At 50.3% G+C, this 19433-nt stretch overlaps 1 long non-coding RNA gene across 1 annotated transcript; it reads left to right on the forward strand.

The window, feature by feature from the left end:
- The first annotated feature begins 3589 nt into the window (after nt 1–3589).
- Nucleotides 3590–9014, forward strand: LOC309871363. The gene is made up of 2 exons (XR_014315239.1): nt 3590–8067; nt 8562–9014. It is a non-coding gene; the product is annotated as an uncharacterized lncRNA (long non-coding RNA).
- The last annotated feature ends 10419 nt before the right edge of the window (nt 9015–19433 follow it).

A 19433-nucleotide genomic window follows, 5' to 3' on the forward strand; every position in this document is an offset into this window, starting at 1 on the left:
AAAATATTTTGCAAGTCATCTCTATGTCCCTTTAGGAAACATCTTTTTTGGAATGAAGTTTAGATTTGTATATCTATGCTTTTCATTTTAGACCCAGAAACGTTGTACAATTTCTAAGATGAAAAATTATGTGATGTTCTATATATAAAAGAAAGGTCGGAATTTTATTGCTTTAGTCCAAAGGCCTCTTCAAGCCCTTCAGAAAAAAGGCCTGAAACAAAGCTCTCTTTAAAACATAAGGCAAAAGTAGAACAGCAAAGACGGGTTTCTGAATGTAAGAGCAAATGGTCTCTTTAGAGCGTTTCCTGCTCCCGGTGGTCAGATCAGTCCATCGGCGCCTGGTGATCCGGTCAGAGATGAAAAGGCAGAGGAGCCGGTGGGGACACGGGAGCTCAGTAGAAAGGTCACCGGTCACTGGGCCTCCCCGGTACGTCCCGGGCCCTCCCTTGGGCCCTGGGGGCTGTGAGAGGGACACAGAAGCCTGGGGGACCCTGAGTTCTTGCGGTCACACGGCGACCCTGCTGCAGGGGCCCAGCTCCACCTGGGATTCATGGATCCTGGCGCTGCTCAGGACTATTGTCACCGCCAGGGAGTGGCCCCGGGAGTGCTGCCTCAGAGCGGGGTGGGGGTGGGATTCCAGCCACTCTCCTAGGCCGCTGGTTGGTGCTGACGTCTGGGTCCCTGGCCTCAAGCTCCAACACGGGGTGTGGGGGGGAAGCCCTGAGGCCGCTGCTCCGGGAATATGGCGAGGCCTGATGGGAAGCCTGGGGAGGGACAGGCCGCGGGGCCTCCCGCTCCGTAAGGGGGTCTGAGCCATGTAATGGGGCCTGAGATCAACCGTAGCTTTGGAGAGGAGAGTGGGGCTCGGGAGATGCGTGGGGCTCCTGGTGCTGAAAGGGTATGAGGATGAGGGCGGCTCTGCAGGGGCGGGGCGGGGTGGGGTGGGCTGGGAGGAGCGGGGTGGGGGCGGGCAGAGCAGGTGTGAGGGGTGCGGATGGGTCTGAGTCCTTCAGCAGGGCAAGACGGGCCTGGTCATCTGGGCTGTGGGTCAGGGAAAGGGGATGTTGGCCTTGACCCTTAGGGTTTGAGCCTAAGGTAACTCGGTGAATGTGTTATGATTCTTGGCAATAGGGAAGATGGGACAGATTTGGAGGAAAGGGAGGCTTTAATTTTGCTCAGTTTAGAATGCCATGAAGTGTTCCCGTGGAGATGGTTGGGTGAGTTTGTGTATCTGGAGCCCAAAGGCCTTGGCTAGAGAGGAAAGGTGGAAATACAAGCCACAGGAGAGAATAAGAAGGTTGAAGACAGAAGTCTTCGATGCCATAAATCAGCTATTGACCGACCAACCTCCTAGATTTCTATCTAGAAATCTACCAGGCCTGTTTTATTTAATTTTTTTAAAAAGATCTTACTTATTTATTTATTTGACAGAGAGAGGGAGAGAGAGAGAGAGAGAGAGTAGTGAGAGAGGGAACACAAGCAGGGGCAGCGGGGGAGGGAGAAGCAGGCCTCCCGCTGAGTGGGAACCCTGGGATCATGACCTGAGCCCAAGGCAGCCGCTTAACGACTTAGCCCAGGCGCCCCATCCCAGGCCTGTTGTAATAGCACCCCTCTACCTCTCCCATATGTACTTCTCACGTGCGGGTCCCAACACTCACGGCTCCTGCTGAAGAATCTCAGAGGAGCTCCTAGAGAACTTCCTCTTAGTAATAGGGGTGGGGACTTGGCCCATGCCACCTCCAAGTTACTCAGAGGACAGCCGGCTCCCCTGTTGTCTGGGGGGTGTGGTTGCCACCCCCTTTCCTTAGAGCCACCCCATCCCCCAACCTGCTATGTTCAGAGTCCTGGCCCTGGGTCTGGCCTTGATGACATCTGAACAAACCGGTGCTTAGAAGGCAGAGGGGGTGTTGGAGTGCGTGGGAGCTTTGGTTCCCTGCCTTGCACCACAGCTCCCGTGGCCCAGGCCCTCCTGGTTGCTCCACACCTCCTAGGGCCTGGGGTCTTGTTTCTGAACTGCCCCGGGGCTGGCTCTTGTCCCCAGCCGCTCCTCTCTGGTACCAGGTCCTAGGCACGAGGGCCATTTGCACACCGGGCTTTCGGACGCTTCCTGCCCACTGGTTTGCTTGGTTGCTTCCTGCTCTGAGGCTACAGAGCACGGGAGGCCTCACCAGATGCTTCCGGGCTGTCTGTCGGGCTCTTGCTGGGGAGAAGCTGGCAGGACAGTGAACAGACAAGGAGCACGTCCCTTCTGTCCTCCTGCATGCCGGTCCGCTTCTAGAGTCCTCTGTTGGCAGGCCCTGCAGGAAAGCAGCTGACAAGGGGACAGGGACTTTGCAAGGCTCTAGCCCCAGCGGCACGAAGTGAGGAAGCATGCGTCTGGAGCTGAGACACGCTAGCTTGAGGACTGCCTAGCACCATGGCCTGCTGCCTTTCCTTGCTTGGCAAGCTCTTGCCTGTCCCTGGGTCTCGCTCAGGTGTGGTTTTTTCAAGCCAGCTTCCTCTGGACCCAGTGTCCTCCTGGTTTTTCACAGAGCCGTGTGCCTGCTTGTAACCAGCACAAGAGAGCTTGCGGGAAAGCCCTCTGTTTGGTTGTCGGCCACCCTTACTCGGCTGCAAGCTTCTGGAGGAGAGAGCCTTTGTCTGGTAACTACTTGTAAACTTCCCGGGAAGTCTTTGTTGAACTGTAGTTCCTAAGATTGTAAGTGCTTCCTGGGAGAAAGCTAGGGAGTAAGTGGAGGGTGTTGGTTTTATTCCCAGTTCCCCCTCATATAGGTTCCCCTCAAACAGTTGGCGCTGCCATTCTTTTCTCCGACAATAGTGATTAATCTTTATTGAGCACCTGGCAGGTACCAGGTGCTCTTCTTCACATTCCCCTTGAATCAACTCATTTAATCTTCACAAACATTAAACTGAGGCACAGAGACGTTAAGCAGCTTGTCTAAGGTCACACAGCTAGAAAGTACTAGAACCAGAATTTAAGTTACAGACAGTCTGAGTTCCAGAGCCTGGGGTCTTAGCCACTATTTACAATAATATAGCCCAAGGATGACGGGAATTAGGAAAATGTGGCCAACTTATGCTGAGGACAATGGTAACAATCATACTCTCTCTTTTTTAAAAGATTTTATTTATTTATTTGAAAGAGAGAGAGCGAGAGACACAGCACAAATGGTGGGGAGGGGCAGGGAGAGAGGGGGAAGCAGACTCCTTGTTGAGCAGGGAGCCTGACGTGGGGCTCAATCTCAGGACCTGAGCCAATGGCAGACACTTAACTGACTGGGCCACTCAGGTGCCCCAACAATATCATACTTTATATACTTTATCATACTCTTTTTTTTTTTTTTTAGATTTTATTTGTTTATTTGACAGAGATCACAGTAGACAGAGAGGCAGGCAGAGAGAGAGGGAAGCAGGCTCCCTGCTGAGCAGAAAGCCCGATGCGGGACTCGATCCCAGGACCCTGAGATCATGACCTGAGCCGAAGGCAGCGGCTTAGCCCACTGAGCCACCCAGGCGCCCCACTTTATCATACTCTTGATAAAACATTACTTCCATAGTAAATCGAGTTCTATCACATTGCTTCTCTCTAGGAAATAATATCTCCCTTCTTTTGGTGAACTGAGCCTCCTAACTCTGCAAATATAAAGTTCTAGAAAAGGCTGTGGAACATCGTATTGATACCCACCAAGGGGATGGGGGACCCAGGTGGGACCAATGATAACTCTCTCTGGGATTTCTCAGGTTGGCACCAAAAGATGAGGCAGTGGCTCTTGGCAGGTGAAGCTAGGAGATGCTCCAGGCTGAGGGAGAAGCTAGTCTCCCAGAGGAAGAAGCCGGTTCACAGAGAGACGCCGGCATGGGGAAAAGGAGAGTGCCTCCATTCTCTGCCCTGAGTCTTGAGGCTCTGAGCTGGTAAATCCCTCTGGGACGTCATCTAGTTTGTCTGGTTTCTCACGCTTGTGAATAGAAGGTCCCTAATAGCAGCTTATAGTGTCTAACACCGTTTCACAGATAGTTGATTCTTACTGGCCTGAGGAGGCAGCGAGGTAAGAATCAGATCCCTATTTTTCAGAAGGGAAACTGAGGTTGGGAGCAGCTAAGTGAATGCCAAGCGGTAAGTGAACGGTAGAGCTGGCAAAGCAGTCGGGGGCAGGGGTCTGTCTACTCTTCCACGCTGTGCTCCCAGGGAGCCCTATGGAGGGGGCTCGGCCCCACCTGTCTCTCAGTAGCTTTGACCCGGCCTTTGCCTCCTCCCTTTCCTAGTTGCTCCATGTGGGGCCTACGGGGCTGGGAGCCTGTTTCTGCAGGGCAGGGGATGACAGACTGCCCTGGAGCTCACAGGGCCATGTGGGACAGAGGTGACTGGGTACAGCGGGCACAGGGGCAGAGCGGCCTGCATGCGGCCAAGCTGCACGGGGGCCCAGCGGACAGCTGCCCCCAGAGCTGGGCCATCAACCTGCACAGTGCCTCACCCCCTCCCGGGCACCCTGAGGGCCTGGGGAAGCTCCTCCTCTTGCCAAACCAGATCTGGGGTTCCGGGGTTCCCTCTGTGGTCTGGGCCCTAGCACGGGCAGGAAGTGGGTGTGGGGGCCTCTTCTGGCCCGGGGGCTGGAAAACCAGAGGCACCTCTGGTCTGGAGCTTGGCAGTCCAGTTTGGGATTACCACATGCCAGGCCCAACCACTACTCTGAATCCTAGTTTAGAATCTTCTTAACCCTGGCGAGAAGAGCTGGGAGCCTGTGACGGGAGGGAACTTCCTGTTTACGGCGGGTGTCAGGGATGGTCTGAGAGCGACAGCCTTCTGTGGTTAATGTGGGCCCTGACATTTCCCCGCCTCCCCTTGGGCTGATGTCCTCCCCTTGGGGTCCTCCTCGCCCGCTACCCGGTTCAGGGCTTGGGGCCTGTGCTCCCTGCAGCCGGGCAGGTAAGTGATGCCCAGGTTCGCTCCGTTGCTCCTCTCTGTGGCCCGAGGAGAGCAGCCGTGGCCTGCCCCACAGCTGTTCACATCCCCATGCTGCGGGGGCAGCCCATTTCACAAAGAAAGAAACTTGGGTTGCCAGTTTTCGAAAAATAAAATAAAAAAGAGGATGCTGAATAAACTTTGAATTTTCAGATAAACGAATACTTTTTCATGTACGGATGTGCTGTATTTTATCTGTGAACTCTAGAAGCTCCAGCCCAGGCAGTGAGGTGGCCTGCGTGGGTCCTGTGACTGGCAGGACGGGGTTCCGGCCACTCAGCGCAGGGCTCCCTGCATCGCACGGCCTGCGCGCCGTGGAGCGTGGCCCCCCCTGTGGCTCCTGTTCCCCAGCTGGGGGGAGCCCCTGCTCCCCTCTAGGTTTGAGGTTACTGGTAGCTGTGGGGATATGGAAGCCTGCCACAGCAAGAGGGACCGGCAGGGTCCCGCAGAACCGGCTCTGTGCCGCTGAGTTTCCTGTGTCAGCCTGACGGGCCATGGGGTGCCCAGACGCTCGGTCAAACACGATCCTGGGTGTGGCTGTGAGGGTGTTTCTGGATGAGATCAGCCCTTGAGTCAGTGGCCCTGGAGCAGAGCAGGTTGTGCTCTCATGGGGGCGGCTTCGTCCCGTCAGCTGAAGACCTGAAGAGAATAAAAAGGCGGACCCCTCCCACCAGTAGGAGAGAACTCTGGCCACCCTAGAGCTTTCCAGCCGGGTTGTTGGTTTTTCCTGCTTTGAACGAAAGCTGAAACATTGGCTCGTCCTGGGTATCCAGTCTGCTGGCCTTCAGCCTGGAATGACGTCCTGGCTCTCCTGGCTTGCTGACTACAGACCTCGGAACGTCTCAGCATATATATTTCTTCTTATTATTCATATAGAAGAGAGACGGGAGGGACTTATTAGAACCAACAGGAGATACGTATCTCCTATTTGTTATATATCTATATTCGTTAATAGCTCTGTATCTCTCCTATACGTTCTTCTCTGGAAAACTCTAACACAGCATCACTTTGGACCTTGTGAGAAACATGCATTTCCTTGGTCTCTAATGGGACCCAGTGGATCATAAACTCCTGGTGTGGGACTCATCAGCCTGAATTTTTAAGCAAAATTCCAGGAAGCTCGGATGCTCATTGAGGGTTGAGAAGTGCTGCTCTAAACACAAACGTTGCGGGTAGAAGAGAGTGCTCCAAGTCCTTGACTGAGCTCTTTTACCTGCTCCTGGGTTACTCGGAGATTTCACTGGGCATTCTGTTTGGTTTGATTATCCTATATTTGGATCCGGGACATTGGGGCTTCTAAATATCCTGGATTGGGGTGTGTGTTTTTTTTTTGGGGGGGGGGTGGGAACGCAGAGGGAGAGGCCATCCACTTCTGTGTGCTAAGGACTGACTCCGGTTTAATAGGTTCCATTTTGAAGCTATATTTCCCTCCAGTAATTCAGGTTGGGACTGGCTTTTTTATTTATGGGGCCATTATATTAGCCAGCGTTCTCCAGCAGAGCAGAACCAATAGGATACAGAGAGAGACACAGATATACAGACCTAGATATAGATCTATAGATACACAGGAAGAGATTTGTTCTGGGGAGCTGGCTCATGTGATTACGGAGGCCCACGATCAGCCGACTGCAGTCTTCAGGCCTAGGAAAGCCAGTGGTGCAGCTCTAATCCAAACCTGAAGGTCTGAGCACCAGGAAGTCCTAGTTCAAGTCTGGAGCCGTGAGAACCAGGAGCGCTGATGTTTTTGGGCAGGAGAAGACGGATGTCTCAGTTCCAGGAAAGAGGGAAGTTGCCTATCCTTCACCCTCCTTTTTTTTTTTTTTTTTAAATATTTTATTTATTTATTTGACAGAGAGAGATCACAAGTAGGCAGAGAGGCAGGCAGAGAGAGAGGGGGAAGCAGGTTCCCTGCTGAGTAGAGAGCCCGATGTGGTGCTCAATGCCAGGACGCTGGGATCATGACCTGAGCCGAAGGCAGAGGCTTAACCCACTGAGCCACCCAGGTGTTCCTCCTTCATCCTTTGGTCCATTCAAACCCTCAGCAGGTTGGGTGTGCTTCGGATTCTTGCTGGTTCTATCTCACACTATGGAGTATTTTTGCACAAGTTTCTTGACTGCTCTGTGATTCAGTTTCCTCGTCTGTAAGACAAGAAGGTTCAGTCTTGCTCCCCATAGCAGTCATAAGGGTGGAATTAAGTATGTGCTCAGCAAGGTTCTGAGCACTGAGCGCCTGGGCGGTGGCCGTAGAAGTACCTGTTCACTCCATTCTGCAGGCCCCTTCCATCCAGGCTTGCCTGTCCCTGGAGGGGCGAGTGGGAAAGGCTGGCTGGGCTGCCCAGGCCACCACCCTGCACACCAGACCTCACGGAAGGGCCCTGCCCTGGCTGAAGCCTCAAGCACCTCTGCCATGTGGGCCGTGTGGTCCAGGAGACCCTCGGTGGCGAAGGTGTCAGTGCTGGGAAAAGAGGCCATGTGGAGTTTGCAGCCTGTCTCAGTCGGGAGAATCACACTGCTGATCTTCGGGACTCTGGAGCAAGGCCATGGCCTCTGGGGTTAAGAACTAAATGCCTTTTTTTATTTTTTAGAAGATTTTATTTATTTATTTGATAGAGAGTGATCACAAGTGGGCAGAGACGCAGGTAGAAAGAGTGGAGGAAGCAGGCTCCCCGCTGAGCAGAGAGCCTGACGGGGGGCTTGATCCCAGGACCCCGGGATCATGACCTGAGCCGAAGGCAGAGGCTCAACCCACTGAACCACCCAGATGCCCCAAGAACTAAATGTCTTTTTTTTTTTTTTTAAAGATTTATTTATTTATTTGACAGACAGAGATCACAAGTAGGCAGAGAGACAGAGAGAGAGAAGGAAGCAGGCTCCCCGCTACGCAGAGAGCCTGATGTGGGGCTCGATCCCAGGACCCTGGGATCATGACCTGAGCCGAAAGCAGAGGCCCACTGAGCCACCCAGGCGCCCCTAAATGCCTTTTGAGAAACAATTTCAGGCATGCTTCTGGGCCCTGGAAGAAATGGAACGCCTGAGCACAGGACACCAAGTGACCACACAGCCATAAGGACCCACCATGAACTGAGTCCCCTCAGAGCCACCACACGGTGAGTAGAACAGGTGCAGCAACAAGCAGGGGAGCTGCGGGAGAGGCGGGGGGAAGGGGAGGTTGGACGGAAGAGGTGCAAGCAGAGTGGGAGCCGGACCAGAGGGCCCAGCAAGCAGCGAGCCCCGAATCTCCATGACCGCCCCCCCATAGTGCAGTGGCGCCGTCCCTCAGCTCCTGCCCTCTGCTGTGGGGAGACTCCCAAGTGATACTCAGCCCTCGCAGGGCAGAGGAAGAGGCAGGCCTGTGCTCACGGTAGGGTTAGTTCCCTTGGTAACTTGGGTGTAAGCTGGAAATGGATGGCCACCACGCCACCACCTCTAGCCAACCAGATCGTTTAAAGCATAAAGGAGATAGCTTTTCATTCCGTCATTTTCTCATTTGCATGTGAATTTCATCCCTTCATTCTGTCTCCTGTGGTTTGTCCCCGATCCCTCTGCCTCTTCCAGTAGGACTGGACACATTTATTTTTCTTCTTTTCTAGCGCGTCTCTAGCACTTCCGTTTGCATGAGGCCCCTCCCACCCGCACTGAAGAATGCTGTCGTCTCTTTCATCTTGTAAGAAAACAAAACTTAAACTTTCTCAGAAGAAGAAAGAAGAAAACAAGAAAAAGGAAAAACATAACTCCTCTTGTCCCTGTATCTGTTGCCTGTCTCTCTTCCCTTCCTGACGGACAGACTTCTTAAAAGAATGGACACCTGCTGTCTCGGTTTCTCACCTCCTCGCTCCGCTTCAACCCCTCGCGTCCAGCCAGGCCTCCACGGCTGTCCCTCTTTTTTTTTTTTTTTTTTTTTCTGTTATTAAAATCAATTTTATTTGTATAAGATGAGGACATTGCACAGCTTTGTTGTTTTTTAATACACTATTGGTCATATTTGTGCATCCATTTTTAAAAACTCTTGTCATGGAAAGTTTCAAATATCTAATAAAGAGAATATTCTAATGAACTCCGATGTATTCATCACGTGGCTACAACAATCAATTCAAGACCATTCTTGTGTCATTTGTATCCTTAATTTCTAAATTGGTTATTTTGAAACATCTCAGATGTGACATATTTATGACTATTTTAGTCTGCATCTCTAAAATACAAGGACCTACTTTAACATAACCACAATAATTCTAACTTTAGAAATATTTAAAAATAATCACTTAATATCAAATATCTAGTTGGCATTAGAATACTGAATTTTAAAAGATTTTTAACATTCACTTGTTGGATAAGAATCTGAACAAGTTCTATACATTGCATTTTCTGACATATATCTTGGGTTTGTAAATACCTAAGTAAACACACACACACACACACACACACACACACACACACATATGCACAAATAACATCTTTCTAAATGGCTTTTACGTCTGTCACCGCTGCCATAGCCTGACACAAGCCCCCCCTTACCTCCTACAGGAGCACTGGGATAGACTCCTAACTTCTTTCAAGTAATCATTTTTGTTCATTGGGCCCATCCCTGTATAGCAACCAGTATGATCTTTTAAGAGCACACATCCCAGGGTGCCTGGGTGGCTCAGTGGGTTAAGCCTCTATGTTCAGCTCAGGTCAAGATCTCAGGATCCTGGGATTGAGCCCCACATCAGGATCTCTGCTCGGCAGGGAGCCTGCTTCCTCCTCTCTCTCTCTGCCTGCCTCTCTGCCTACTTGTAATCTCTCTCTCTGTCAAATAAAGGAATAAAATCTTTAAATTAAAAAAAAGAGCACACATCTCAGTATTTCACATGCTCTGTTGGTCGGCTAGGGATGCCATAACAAAATACCACACATTGGGTAGCTTAAACCGAAACTTTTTTTTTCCATAGTCCTGGATCAAGGTGTTGGCCGTTTAGTTTCTGGTGAGGATTTTCTCTTAGGCCCACAGATGGTCACCTTCTTGCTGTGTGTCCTCTCCTCTGTGCATGTGCTCTACTTGTGTCTCTTCCTCCTCATAAGAACGCCCATTCTCTATGAGCTACATGGCCTTATTTAACCTTAATGACCTCCTTAGGCCCTGTCCCCAAATACAGTCACACTGTGGGGTTCAAGCTTCAACATATGAAGTTGCCAGTGAAACAGTTCTGTCCAGGACCCACCAAAGTCCTCGACATGGTCTACCAGGTTCTGCCTGGTCTGGCTTTTGCCTGTTCTCCAGTTCTGTCTGTTGAACTTTCCCACTTTCTCTGTGTATTTCTCAGTTCCTCAAACACACGGGCTTCTTCCCTCTCTGGGACCTCAGTACATGCTGTTTCGTCTGCTTGCAATATCCTTTTACCACTCTCCCCCATCCTTTGCCTATGTAATGCCTCCTCATTCCCCAAACACCAGCTCACATGTCTTCCTCAAGGAGTATCCACGAGCCCTGACGTGGTCCCCACTTCTGTTTTCTCTCTGCTTTTCCTCTCTTCTACTCCTCCTATGGGGCTTAAATCTCTGACTGCATAAATCATTGTTTAATGCCTTTTTTTCTCTTCCATAGAAAAACAGCTCTGAGATAATAGGGACCATGCCTGTCCTGTTGACTGCTGTATCCCTAACAGCTAGCTAGTGTACTGTACATGCTAGGTGCTTTAAAAATATTTATTTAAAGAACTAATTCACAGAAGTGAAAGGTAGATTCCTTACTGGACTTTCAGGTGAAGAGAAGAATCAGCAACATCAAAAATTTTATAACTCCATTCCTCTGTGAACCTCTTTCTAGCCAGGAAAGTCAGGCTGATGGGAATTATATCAGACTGACCTATTTTGGAAATTGCACAGATGAATCTAGCTAAGAGCTCCGTGGTGAATGTTAAAAGTTCATCTCTGCCCATGTTGCTCAGTTGTGGAAGATTGTTTTCAAAGATGGCTGAAGCAGTTTGTCCTATGCTTCTTTTCCATGTCCCGGGACTTTGCTGTTCCTTCTAAGAAGAGGGGTGTCGACTTTTCCTCTTCTTAAGTCTGGACTAGCTTCATGACTTGCTTTGGCCAATAGAATTGGGCAGAAGTGACGCTATGAGAGTTGTAGGCCTTGCCTGCAAGAGTCCTTACAGTGTCCTCTTTGACTGTCTTGGAATGCTGCCCCACAACCACTGTGGAAGGAAGCTGGGTTAGCCTGTTGAAGGGGGAGGCCACATGGAGAAGAATCAAGGGAACCCAGCTGACAGCCAGCACCGATTTCCAGACATGTGAGTAGGACCCTCTTGAGCCTTCCTGCTCAGCAGCTCCTCCAGCTGAAACTGACTGCCTTAAAAGAGCCCAGGAGAGACCAGCGGAGGAACCCACGTAATTGGGAGAATATCAGATCTTTGCTAGGTGGCTTGTTACACAGAAGTGGCTGAGTAGAACCTCAGTCCTCCTGACTTCTGCATATTAATCCCATTTCCTTTTCCCTAAATAGTCATGCCCTCCCTCCTGACTCTCTCACTGTCACACTCAGTCTGAATCATCAGAACATTCCAGAATGTCGCTATTTCCAAGTATAAATCCAACGAGAAAAAAGACAAGGTAAATGATTCATTGTAGTGTCTATATGTGTGCCTTTCACTGAGTCTGGATATAAGGGTGTAGTCAGGAACTCTATTCTTGGAGAGATGGCCACATTCACTCACCTAGGACGTGAGGCTCCCCAGGGTGGAAGCTGGAGGCAAAGTCATTGTGTACATTTCATATGCCCTTGGCTGCAATTTCTAAACTTGAAGTGTAACCTAAGATGCATGTCCTATGAAAAGCTCCTTCCTGTGACAAAGGCCTATTTCCTAGGAACTCTTCTGGGTGTACACATTGACCTATCCAGTTAGTTAGCATTGTTTGTGTTAAAAAAAAAAATTCAACTGAGTAAATTGAAAGATCTAATTGGTTTTTAGTCAACAGTTCATGAATCAGGCAGCCTCTCCTCTAGCAACTCGAAGAAGTCTCTGAAGGGCTGTACAGAAACGAGAGGGTTTTATAGGCAGAAAGCAGCATGAAAAGGAAGTTTCTTTTTTTTTTATTTTTAAAGATTTTATTTATTTATTTTTTGACAGAGAGAATGTGAGCAAACACAAGCAGGAGGAGCAGCAGAGGGAGAGAGAGGGAGAAGCAGGCTCCCCACTGAGCAGGGAGCCTAACGCAGGGCTTGATCCCAGGACCCTGAGGTCATGACCTAAGCTGCAGGCAGACACTTAATCGACTGAGCCACCCAGGTGCCCTGGAAAAGGAGGTTTCTAGCAAAAAGTGGATTGTTTCAGGCAAAGTCACCTCCTTATGGAGGTGGAAGGGGTCTACTGAGCAGATGACCTCACTAGAGCTAACCAGGTAATTCCAGATCAATGCAGAGGTTACATTCCTGGAAGAGGTCGAAATTACATTTAGGTTAGGTGCTAAGTCTTGGTTTGCTGACATGGGGCTTAGCACAAGTAACTCCATTTAGAGCTGTTGTCTCTCTCTTTTTAAAGATTTTATGTATTTATTTGTCAAAGAGAGAGAAAGAGGGAGAGAGAATAGAAGAAGGGGGAGCAGCAAGCAGAAGGAAAAGCAGGCTCCCCGCTGAGCAGGGACCCTGATGTGGGACTTGATCCCAAGACCCTGGGATCATGATCTGAGCCGAAGGTGGATGCTTAACCGCCTGAGCCACCCAGGTACCCCTGTTGTCTCTTTTTAAAAACATTTATATCAGAAAAAGCTTGGAAATAACCCAAATGCCAACAACATGAGAATGCATAAATATTTACAAAGCAGAATACCATACGGTAAAGTGAATGAGCAAGAGCTACATGTATTAATGTAGCCAAACCTCAGAAAATGTATCACTGAATGAAAGCAGCGAGCTGCAGAAGTTCTGTAAAGCATGACACTATCTGTATAAAAATTTAAAACATGCAAAACACCACCATGTATCTTTAGGACACATTCGTGTGTACTGAGTGAACCCATACATGCACGGGGATATCGAACAACAGATTTAAAAGAGTGAGGCCAGGGAGCAGGACTGGGGAGGGATACACAATGGTTTCATCTGTATGAAAGTGATTTGAAATGCATATGAGAAGTTCACAGAGTGGCAGAGCTGGTAGCAGATATTATTCTTTATATGTTTCTTATGCTTGAACCATTATATGATTAAAGAAAAAAAAAAATAAAAAAGTCTCCCCTTCCCTCTTCTCACTGGTTGGGTCCATCTTTTCTTTTTTTCTTTTTTTTTTTTTTAAGATTTTATTTATTTATTTGACAGAGAGAGATCACAAGTAGATGGAGAGGCAGGCAGAGAGAGAGAGAGGGAAGCAGGCTCCCTGCTGAGCAGAGAGCCCAATGCGGGACTCGATCCCAGGACCCTGAGATCATGACCTGAGCCGCAGGCAGCGGCTTAACCCACTGAGCCACCCAGGCGCCCTTGGGTCCATCTTTTCTACAGTCCAGTCTCTTCGACACTGGTTTCCTGGCAGCCCTCGGCCACCATGTGGGCTAAAGTCATCCAACCGAAAGAGGCCCGAGGTGTGCTTAGTTTTATTTTATGACAGTAGAGCTCTAAGTCAGGGAGAGTTTCAGAGAGAAAGGAAAGAGAACTTCCTCCAGGGAGGGCTGTTTTCCCAGTGTGGGCTCTAGAAATGATGAGGGATGGGCTCCTGGGTGGCTCAGTGGGTGAAAGCCTCTGCCTTCCGTCATGATCCCGGGGTCCTGGGATCGAGCCCCACATCGGGCTCTCTGCTCACCAGGGAGCCTGCTTCCTCCTCTCTCTCTCTCTCTCTGCCTGCCTCTCTGCCTACTTGTGATCTCTGTCAAATAAATAAATAAAATCTTAAAAAAAAAAAAAAAAAGAAATGATTAGGGAGGGAGTGGGTGGTTTTGGCAAGACTTCCTGTACCCGCTGTGCCCTGCGAGGCCTGCCAGCCTCTCCTTCGCCATGGCAGCCTCTGGCTGTAAAGTGCAAGGTCAAGGCTTGATGAAGACATCAGGCAGTGTCTGCCCCGCTGGAGAAGCTCATCCAGAGGCTGGCTTCTGGAAGTGTGAGGGAGGGGTGGGTCATGGAGGGGAAGGAAGGTGAGAAGACAATTCGGGAAACGTCCAGAAACGTACTTCAAGGAAGGGAGCGAACAAAACAGTATTTCACAACCCAGGAGTTCTGGAGTCACGTCTGAGCGTGATCTGGGCCACTAGAAAACCCTTGACCTGGACGAGCCTAGAAACAACAGAGTCTTTATGTTCCTCTGAGCCACTGTGGTAGGAGCTAGCCATCCAGGAACACAGGCTGCTCAGTGGAATTTGGTTTTGACCTTTACTGTCAATGCAACTCAGGCAAGTTATTTAATTCTCTCATCTCTGTTTCTTTATCTCTAAGTGGTGGGGATAATAATAGCGTAACACAAATAAAACTGGCTGGCTCAGATCTAGCTCCGTTCTGTGTTGCTTCTAGAAGACACGTAACTCCAGCTCAAAACATTTTTTGAGAAGAAATATAAACATTTATATTAATCTCCCAAAGAAGTACCCAAGGGGAGCTATAGCATTAAACACATAATACACACTCCCCAAACATCCTTTTAACTCAGCAAATTCCCCTGAGTCCTGTCCTTAAGGCTGTTTCCCCCCAGATTCTCCTCTCTTACCCCCACTTCTCTCTTGACCACTTTTCTGGCCTTTTGGACAAGTTTTTTTTTTTTTTTTCTTGGAGAAGCTCCAGAGCCTTCAAAAATGTAAGTCAAATCAGACTTTCAGCTCGTTGTGATTCTCCTCCCCACTAATGATCATAGGAAAGAGCCTGTTGTTCAGCAGGGAAACCCAGAATCCTCTAGAATGGGGCAAAGCGGGGTGAATAGGCTGCCAGTATTAATACCGTTTGTCCCTGTCACACTTTGCTCAGGCTTGTTGAGATGATTAGTGGAAATAATGCATGTCAAGAATTTAATGGTAGCTAACACTAAGTCCCCCGAAAATGTTAGTTATATTACCTATGGTTAATAATCATCACTGGCATTATTATTCCTAGGGGCTAATTTACTTTGTTTAAATTTCAAGGACATCAGTCAAAAGTTGAAAAGGAAGTTCTAAATGCAACTGCGGGGCGCCTGGGTGGCCCAGGTGGTTAAGCGGCTGCCTTCAGCTAAGGTCATGATCCCAGGGTCCTTGATGAGGCCCTGCATCGGGCTCCCTGCTGGGTGGTCAAGTCTGCTTCTTCTCCTCCCTCTGCCCCTCCCCCTCATTCGTGCTCTTTCTCTCTCAAAATAAGTAAGTAAAATCTTAAAAAAAAAGAGAGAGGGATTGCTGCACATTCCCCATTTGAGATGCACCGCCCTCTGCCCTCTCCTAAGAGTAACAGGGGACATTGTTGAAGTTGATTCCCACACATGGGAGGAACAGTTGGGCCACCCTCTCATGATTCTGGGAGCCCAATGGAGGGCCTTGCCTTTCCCCGGGTCTCCCCGCAGCTGCTGGCCAGGGTGACAGAATGTTCCATGTTCTCCTGGCTCCGTGCGGACTCTGCTGGGAGCTTGGAAGCCACTTCCCCAGGGATACCTTGGTGGCAACGCCCCTGCAGGGGTCCCCATCCCATAGCCACCTGCCTGGCCTGCCCTGCGACACCGGCAGGTCTGAACAGGCTGGGTGAGACCCTCCGTGGAGTCATGACCTGACCTCAGGAGTCGTGACCTGACCTCAGGAGGGTCCTTTAAGAAGGACACAGGCAAAACACCCTGTGTACTGATGCGGGCTCCCAGGCAGGCAGCCAGGGCCTGTGGAAAGCGATCTTAGGGACCAGAAGGGCCTGGAGATGAGCAGACTTGGAGAGCGAGTCCTTTCCCACGAATTGAAGGGCTATCCTAGGACATGGGAGCAGACACCTTCTGTGGCACCTCAGACCCGGCCTCTAGGAGCTCCGGGAGGGGTTTTGTCCGATCAGGGAGGTGCGAGGGAGGAATGGCCGCTCCCCTGCCTGGTGGTGGGGGAGTGTGTGCTCGTGTGTTGATGGTTGGGGGGGGGGGGCAGCAGGACGAGCAGAAGCTGGATGAGCCCTCTGGAAGGACAGCTAACAGTTTCCGGGGACATAACGTGTTCTAAATACTCTACATGCAGTAACTCATTTAACTCACAATAGCCTAGTGAGGGAGGCACTGTGAGTGCCCGGTTCATGGAGGACGATGATACCCAGGACCACACAGACCGATAGCCGTGGGCCCAGGGAACGCTGCCGGCCAGCTGCTCAGCACACACTCCTTTGAACCTCTGTGGCTGAGTTTCCTCCAGCGCAGTCGGCGGGGGACATAGGAAGGTGCTTCTCAGACTCCACTGATCATACTTTGTGGAGCTCTGGGTTCTGATTCTCTAGAGGCCTGGGCTGCGCTGGGGCTGGAGATTCTCGGTCTCTAACAAGCTTGCCAGAAATGCAACTGTTGCTGGTCCACGGACCACACAGCCTAGGGCTCTACTCCTAGGATCACTCTCTGCTTTGAGGTTCTCCGTGGGCCTTGGACCCTGCTGGCATTCACGGTGCTTCAAGGAGAGGAGAGAGACCAGGGCAGGGGCACTGGGGTGGGAATGGGGGCTCAGGGTTCTGGAGAGATGACTCTTCCTCCCAGACGGCCGCAGATCTAGCCCTCTCCTGCCTCTTCTCCGGAGAACCGGTGTGGGAGCAGACACAGACTCAGACTCAGACAGACAGACACACACACACATCCTCACCCTCTCTGAGGCTCTCACTGACTGGGAGGGGAGGTAACAGCCTGGAAGCGGGGACACGCCTTCCACAGCTCCTGCTGCTCTCGCCATCCTTGCTCTGCCTGGTTGATCAAAGAGACCTGTGAGCTGGAGGCCTAATTCCCTACTTGCCCCTTCTCTGGGCCCTCCCCCGCATGCTGCCGGCATGGCCTTATGAAATAAAACGTGTGTTATCCTTCCCTATCTCCTTCACGCACACCTAGAATCTTTGGTGGAATAATTTATTTACACCTAAAAAAGTCAATAACTCCCTTTTGCCTGCCATGTAAACTTATCTTCTGTACAGAAAGCAGTTAACACAGCAAACCTACAGCTTATTCTTTTTTTTTTTTTTTAAAGATTTTATTTATTTATTTGACAGAGAGAGATCACAAGTAGGCAGAGAGGCAGGCAGAGAGAGAGAGAGGAGGAAACAGGCTCCCTGCTGAGCAGAGAGCCCGATGTGGGACTCGATCCCAGGACCCTGAGATCATGACCTGAGCCGAAGGCAGCGGCTTAACCCACTGAGCCACCCAGGCGCCCAACTACAGCTTATTCTTTTTTTTTTTTAGATTTATTATTATTATTATTATTATTTTTAAAGATTTTATTTATTTGAGAGAGATCCCAAGTAGACAGAGAGGCAGGCAGAGAGAGAGGAGGAAGCAGGCTTCCTGCCAAGCAGAGAGCCCGATGCAGAGTCTCGATCCCAGGACCCTGGGATCACGATCCGAGCCGAAGGCAGAGGCTTTGAGGCTTTAACCCACTGAGACACCCAGGCGCCCCTATTATTTTTTTTAATTTGACAGACAGAGATCACAAGCAGGCTCCCCACAGAGCAGAGAGCCCAATGCGGGGCTCGATCCCAGGACACCAGGACCACGACCTGAGCCAAAGGCAGAGGCCCTAACCCACCGAGCCACCCAGGCACCCCCATACAGCTTATTCTTAGAAAGACCTGCTCAGGGCGCCTGGGTGGCTCAGTCGGTTAAGCGTCTGCCGTCAGTTCAGGTCATCATCTCAGGGTCGTGAGATCAAGTCCCTTGTCGGCTCTCTACTCTCTGCTCGGTGCGAGTTTGCTTCTCCCTCTCACTCTCTCCCTCTGTACTGTCTCTCTCAAATAAATAAAATCTTAAAAAAAAAAAAAAAAAAAAAAAGGCTGCTCAGCCGGTTGCCCTTGACAGGCATCTGGGAACTGAGATTTTAGGAGGGTCCCCACCATGAACCGAGAAGAGCAGCTTACTCTACCTAAACCGTTTGTGCAAACACTATACCCATGATAAATACCCTGTTTCTTCTGGGAGTCTGGGATTTGGGCACATGCTGAACAGAAAATACTTAGCACAGTTCTTCAGAGAAACAGAACCGATGAGCTATACATACATAGAGAGAGTGCATGATTCATTTTAAGAAATTGGCTCATGTAGTTGTGGAGGCTGGCAACTTTGAATTCTGTAGGGCAGACTGGCAGCCTGGAAATTCAGAGCGGAGCCCAAATTCTGCTGGGGAGCAGGCTGGAAACACAGGCCGGGTATCCATGCTGCAGTCTCTACAAATCTCTCTTCCTCAGGCCGCCTCGGGCTTGTGCGTAAGGCCTGACACTGGTTGGATGAGACCCACGCACACTGTGCAGAGTAATCACATTACTTACAATCTACTGGTTTACATGCTAATCACCTCTGAAAAATACTTTCATGGCAATGTTTAGATTGGTGTTTGAGCAAACAACTGGCCACCGTAGCTTTGCCGGGCTGACATGAAAAATCACGCAACATGGCTGCTGGTAAAAATCCCGGGTGCTGATTCTCGAACAAGCTTCCGTGGCTGGCAAGGTTTTACATGTGTTGTTACAGCTCACTGCCGGGGGAAGTGAGTGTGTCCTGCGTGACTCCCTGGGAGAGGACACAGCGTCCTCAAGAAAGATGATTTCTCTGGCACCTGGGTTTCCCCAGACTTCGCCCCATGTGCCTTTCCTTTTGCTAATCTCACTTGGCATCCTGTTGTTCTCATAAACCACAGCTGTGAGTACAACTGTGCTGAGCGCAGCGAGCCCTCTTAGTGCATCACTGAACCTCCGGTGGTTTGGGAATTCCTCACTCATCTGCAGATGCTCCGATCTGAGCCTGGCCAGTCTCCTCAGCTCCCGCAATCGCTTCTCTCTACCGTATGCCCCATATGCCGGCCATGTCAATCTGCCTACTACCTGAATACTCTAGAATGCCCTCCTTTTCCTCCCTTGGCCTGGCTAACTTCTCTGCAATCATCGAGACTCAGCTTGCTTTGGTCATCCATGGGGGGATGGGAACGAACCTTCCCGACAGAGAGTGGCTTACAACAGTAACGATTCATGATTCTCAGGATTCTCTGGGTCGACTCAAGCTGGTCTTCTACTCCTCATGGCGTTGGTTGAGGGGTTAGGAAGGAAGGTTCAGATGGCCCCACCCACAGAGCTGGCAGTTGGTGCTGACCACCAGGTGGCGCTGGGCTGAGGCAAGGTCTGGAACGCAGGTTCTCTTCCATGTGCGCTTGTCCACCTGGTAGGTGGAGTTTCTTTAAAGCATGGCAGCCAGACTCCACGAGGAAGGCGTGAGCACTCATCCAGCAGCACCTGCATTCTTGCTGATGTGCCATTGGCCTAATCCAGTCACAGCCCAATCTTGGACTCATCACAAGAGGGGACCACACAAGAGAGGAATGCTAAGGGCTGTGGTTCATTGAAGGCCAC

The sequence above is a fragment of the Mustela nivalis genome (assembly GCF_964662115.1).
Source record: "Mustela nivalis genome assembly, chromosome: 8".
NCBI classification, from domain to species: domain Eukaryota; kingdom Metazoa; phylum Chordata; class Mammalia; order Carnivora; family Mustelidae; genus Mustela; species Mustela nivalis.